General features: G+C 32.2%; 1 long non-coding RNA gene across 1 annotated transcript; it reads right to left on the bottom strand.

The window, feature by feature from the left end:
* Positions 1 to 791: 791 nt before the first annotated feature.
* LOC108969573 lies at positions 792 to 4,835 on the bottom strand. The gene is made up of 4 exons (XR_001993407.1): positions 3,902 to 4,835; positions 1,655 to 3,224; positions 1,470 to 1,582; positions 792 to 1,404 (listed from the first exon to the last, which is right to left on the bottom strand). It is a non-coding gene; the product is annotated as an uncharacterized LOC108969573 (long non-coding RNA).
* Positions 4,836 to 6,072: the final 1,237 nt, after the last annotated feature.

Here is a 6,072-nt window from a genome sequence, read left to right as displayed (position 1 = left end):
GGAACCTATTTTTCAGAGTACTAAACAAAAAAAAACCTTTTTTTGAATCACCCTAATGTACATATATGTATAATACCTACAACTGTAAAAACAGACCGTGCCAAATTCGGGCACTTATACATGTAGATACTTACATATGTAATTCTATTTTTGACTGCTATGCCTAAACGAAATGAACACCATATCATAAAATTAAAGGCAAATAAATTTATTTTAAAAAAATTATGTATTAACTAAAATAACAAGACCTCATATCGTCACCTTAAAAAAATCGAAATTGAGTATCTTATTGATTAAGATTCAGTATTTCAAATTCCTTCATAATATGACATTTGTCATTTTCAGGTTCTGCGGTCAAATATAAAACAGTTTTATATAATATTAACATTTTTTCACTCTTGTTCCATTTTATTTCGTCTTTCATTCGTGCCACTGTAAATTTTCAAAAATATTGTTGGGTTATTTTGCACGATATGTGACGATATATGTATTTCTTAACGTAAATAAAAACGTATATAGAAAAATAGAAGACACTGGAATTGGACTAAATTAATTTATATAAATAATTTGCTTTTTAAATTATGAAAATTAGAAAAATATTTTTTAGTTGCACACAACTTGCGAATTTTCTTTCTTATCAACTAAAAATGCCCACATGCATTTTTTCTATTACGTTAGTTTTTTTTTTTTAATAGCCACATCATGTGCAAAAAAACTGCATTACAATTAAAATTAATTCTACTTAAATATATTTTAAATACATAAAAAACTACATAGTAACTTCTAAACGAAACTCAATTCTTTGTTGTGTTTGCAACAAATATTTGTCCTTGAAAAAAATGTGGTTCACAGATTTATTAATTTACAGTTAAACGAACTTACTGCATTTTTATTCATATTTGCCATCAATTCCATTTATATAATTGTGAATTTTCAACAATTTCCTGAAGTAAGGTACAAATTTTCTTGGACTCAGCTACTTCTTCTGTTTTACCGTGATTTTCATTCTCTCTAAATCCGACAACTTCTTCATTGTAAAAGCATCTGACTTAAGATACTTTACTTATTATATATAATACTAACACTTCTCAGAGTAGTGATATTCGAAGGTTTAATGCCAGATTTATTTTCGGTGGGTGTCATTGATTCCTCGCTTATTAAATATTCCACAACAAATTTGTGATAATTTCACTAGACACCTGTAGGCTGCTGCGGCTGCCGAAGACCTCATCTAACTTTTTAAAAATACGCCAATTTGTCGGATCCCGTTATAAGGGAATTTTGTTTCCAATTCCTTAATGTCACGTAATAAATTCGCTCAACTTATCTTTCTCTTAATTTTTTTTTGCACTAAACTCTGCTTTCATAAAAATAGTATTTCTTTCGTGGTTCCACTTTTTATCACTATAAATATAAATAAATTGTAAATACATGACATAGATAATTACTTGCATAAAAACATGACTTACATACGTGTCCGTTATTTCTACCGTTAAAAAATCAAAGCATAACAAATTAAACAACTGTTACGCTAGAAAAAAAAAACGTATTTTTGCAAACTGTATTTATGAAGGCAGCCCATCTAAATGTGGAAGAAAAATTAATAAAATATTAAATAAACATTAATAATGTTTATGTATTATTTATCACTTACACAAAAACGCGCCTTTAACTTATTGGCATTAATCCAAAATAAGTACTACATAATCCCGTTGCTTTTTATTAAATTTTTTAATTTACTATTCTAAAGTAGGCAAATGTTTTCTTACAGCTTTTCTTCAACCAACCATTTCGCGTTTTTAAATAGAGTACTATTATTAAAGATTTTAACAGGGGTTGCTGATAGTTTAGACATTAAACAGCTTCTAAAAACCATTCAAACCATTCCGGTGAAGTAATTTTAGTCCTATTTCTATCCGCATCACCCAAGGTTTCTATTGTTAAATTGATCATTGTTGTTATGATTATGATAAATATTGCAATCGATTAAGTCGTTGATGTGCTTCACAAACATTTACATACATATGTATGTCACTTTTGCGCATTTCAATAGTACGTAGTAATCCCTGCCTTAATTCCCGGTCGAAGCCATCTGGAACGGACCCTTTTTTTCAATGCTTGGGATATACATATGTACATACATACATATGTGGGTTTCACATTGTGGGAGCATGTCAACTATGGACATATTTTACAATTATAACTCCCACCATCGATTGGATGTAGCTTCTAAACCATCGATAATTTTAAAGTCTTACTTTAAGAAATTTTTCCTAACCGACTTAATCAAATGGCAATGAATATAGAAATGGCAATAATCATTCAGAAATACATAGAAAAACTGGATTTGTCAGCTCCAAATTTATTTTTTAATTTAAATTGTTTGTTGTTGTTATTGTAGCGGCAGAATTCTGCCGAATTGACAGTCCTTGGCCGGATAAAAATCCGGGATCGTTCCGGTTACGCAGACCCGACAGTCCTGACTTACAATTTCGTCGATTAGTATGGCACAGATGTGTTCCTGCTTGAAGATTTCCTAGAAATTCTAATCTTCAGTTTATGTACTTTATTAATTGATACCCTTCAACCAAGATATGTTACATTCTCATCAGCAATTTTTGGATGCAATAATTGTCCAATTCCCTAACTCAAATAATTCTTGTTTTAAAATCTTTCTCTCCTGCCTGAGCGCATTTATGCCTTGATTTTGCTTATTTGCACTTTGTTCACAAGCTCACGCAATTCATGCGCAAGATTCTTGGACACATTTTGAGGAATCAAGGTTGGAGAAAACATTGTATTGTTAACGTTTCACCTCGAGATCCGAATATAACTTGAAGTCCTCCAAACTGATATATTCCCCTATCCTTTCTGATGTGTGTATGACTACTGACGTTTAGAAGGGTGCAGGACTCTATTTGAAGAAAAGCTGCTACAATTACCTACTGTTTCATAAAATAAATTATGCTTCGGGATAGCTCCTTCCTTGAGTTTCTTATTTATAATGGAGTCCACATCAAAATGACGGTCACAAATAAATAACTTTCTTCGGTCGGAGTATGATGTACTTATTTTTAATGCTAAAACCCAGTTATCGAAGTCAATCTCATCATCGGGGAATGCAAATAGTATGTCTTTTTCATCCGATGGACATCCCTTAGCACAGCAGGTCCGTACTTCATTACTCTTCTTTATTGACAAGTAAACAGCATCATCGGATTTTCCTATTATTATGTGGTATATAAATAATATATTTATATCTATGTATTTATTAAACATTATTTATCTGAATATAAACAAAACAAGAAAAACGCTAACTGCGGTTGCACCAAAGCTAATATACCCTTCATAGGTGCAGTTCTTTTAGTAACTATGTGTTCAGTTTATATGGAAGCTATATGCTATAGTAATCCTATCCTACCAAATTTCGTGAATATATCTTGTCAAATGCAAAAGTTTTCCATACAAGAACTTTCTTCAAGAACTTGATTCCGATCGTTCAGCTTGTATGGCAGCTATATGTTATAGTGGTCCAATGTCGGCAGCTCCGACAAATGAGCAGCTTCTTGAAGAGAAAATGACATTTGCAAAATTTCAAAACCGACTCAGCTCAATATACTGATCATTTATATATTCATATGTATACTTTATAGGGTCTCCGACGCTTCCTTCTGGGTGTTACAAACTTCGTGACAAACTTAATATACCCTGTTCAGGGTACAAAAATCTCACATGAAATATATATCGCCAACATTAAAGAAATGGCATGTGTGTCTACATAAATATATTATATATACACATACATATAAATGAATAGTATGTGCACATATATTGACCCTGGCAATATTACCCAACATTTATGTATATTTTAATATGTATGTTACGATGAATAGTTATTTACCGAGTTTTAGAGTAGGAACAGCTCCAATTTTCAACCTCTTAGCCCCTAGTGCATAATCCTCAAAATGCATTGCACAAACAAACGTGTTTGTGGTAGCTATTTTCCTTCCCTCAAAGCCTAGATTTCGGCACCACTTTCTTGCGATTTTTTCATTTTTCGGCCAAACAAACAAATTGCACTTTTTGTTATCGTTATTACACTCGCGCACACAACATTTTCGAATTCGTGGCATTTTTAAATTTTTTCAAATTTAAAAAATTTTAAATTTTTACACCACACAAAAAGAAGCGAAGATAATGAGACGACTCCCTTGTCATTGGAAATGAGAGAGAAACTAAACTACCTTACATTGACAGTTGACTGGCGTATCGTAATTGGAATGACTGGAATGGCCAGATCGAAATTCTGCTAAAAATGTATGTGAACGGAACGAAATTTAAAGAAAACTCGAAACTTAAGTGTATTTGATGAATTTTTTACGTTGTGATTTTGAGGTGCTTTCATACTGGAATAAGTTGGGCAGCTCAGGCAGGAAGATGCACTATTATTAGGAGAAGAGTATGGGTTTAATTAAGAATTCTAACCTATTGACTGCTATAAAGTCAGCCGTAAGTTCGAAAATAGTTATATTAGGTGTTTGGGGGCTAAGTGAAGTTTAAACCGATTTTAGCCATTTTTTTCACAAGAGCGCGTTGTTATAACTATTATACTATCCCCGAATTTCTCCACCATAATTCACCGACATATTCGGCAAAATTTAGCCATATGCACTGGTGTCCACATATTTGCTCCCTGAATCTTTGAATAGTTACGGTTCGATTTCGACAATTTTTGTGAGTTAGATTAAATACATAATGCAAAATTGTATTCTAATAACTGTATTTCTATTTGATTTGTTTACTGTAAAATTAAAATATTTTAAAAATTTGTTATCAGGATCCTCCTGATTAAAAAATATATGTGGTTATAGGTACCCCAAACAGTAGTTTACGAGAGTTCAAAAATTCGCAAAATTCGAACGTTTAAATAAGCTATTTCACCAAATGAAACACACTTTATTCACATTTTTCACTTCAAATTAATTAAATTACACTATAAACTTAAAAAAAAAATCTTTATGTGTGGAATACAATACCCGCGACAGACTGCAAACGACATCTGTCAAATATTAAAACACACGTTCTTATGGACGGACCTATTTTGACATTTTGACAGCTGCATGACTACACGACTGCAGGCCGACAGTTGTCATTCTCGCTAACTTCAATTTGATCCTATATTTGCCAACGGCAGTGGGACGACAGTAGAGTTGACAGTAGAATGGAAGATTGGAGAGATGAGGAAGAGTGGTGATGCCACTAATATGTAAAATGTAAAATTACTCAAAGCTCTAACAAACCTGACGTTATTTTACAAATAAAAGCATAAAATAGCTCTGTTACATCATTTATAACAGCAATTGATAATTTAAAACAAATAAATTGAAATATTTACTTATTTTTTCACTTTGAACAAAATATTAAAATTTCATTGAAGTTCAAGGTATTAGTATAGCCACAACGAAATTGTGTACATGCAAAATGGACAACTGCGTTGTTTTGTGTACATGCCGGCCATTGTTATGTTGCTGCCCTCTCACAAACGTTCATGTAGTAGGATTCACAACGTGCTGCTGCAGTCTATCGGGAGCATTGTGTTCCTCACATTAGCCAAAAATATTTTTACGTTCTCCTTCTCTATGATGAACGTTCTCAGCTATTATTTTACGTTCTCTGACTCGACTATTTTTGGTGATACAAACCACTGATAGGTAACAAAACTATTGTACTCTGTAGCAACATGTCGCAAGAGTTTAACAAACACTATTTGCCACGTAAAGAAAAAAATGTATGTTGTTTTCCACTTAGTTGTGAGCGATATTTCTTTAAAATACATACTTACATGCAGCAATGGACATATAAATAGCACACATATTAACCGTTAATCGACCTTTGTATCAAAAATGATACATTTCGATGTTTGTAGTACCGTAACTTGTGGAAAGAAAAACATTAGATACCGCCTTCTTTGTGACTTTGTTTATTTTCGCATTGTCGTTAATTTAAGCCATAATTTGAAAACATTTTGCAAGTAGGTCATGAGAAATTCAAAAACTTCATAATTCGAGCTAT

Source organism: Bactrocera latifrons, unplaced genomic scaffold (assembly GCF_001853355.1).
Source record: "Bactrocera latifrons isolate USDA-ARS-PBARC rearing strain unplaced genomic scaffold, ASM185335v1 scaffold_259, whole genome shotgun sequence".
Classification (NCBI taxonomy): domain Eukaryota; kingdom Metazoa; phylum Arthropoda; class Insecta; order Diptera; family Tephritidae; genus Bactrocera; species Bactrocera latifrons.
Note: the sequence above shows the minus strand (reverse complement) of the source record. Positions and strands in the feature narration are given on the sequence as shown.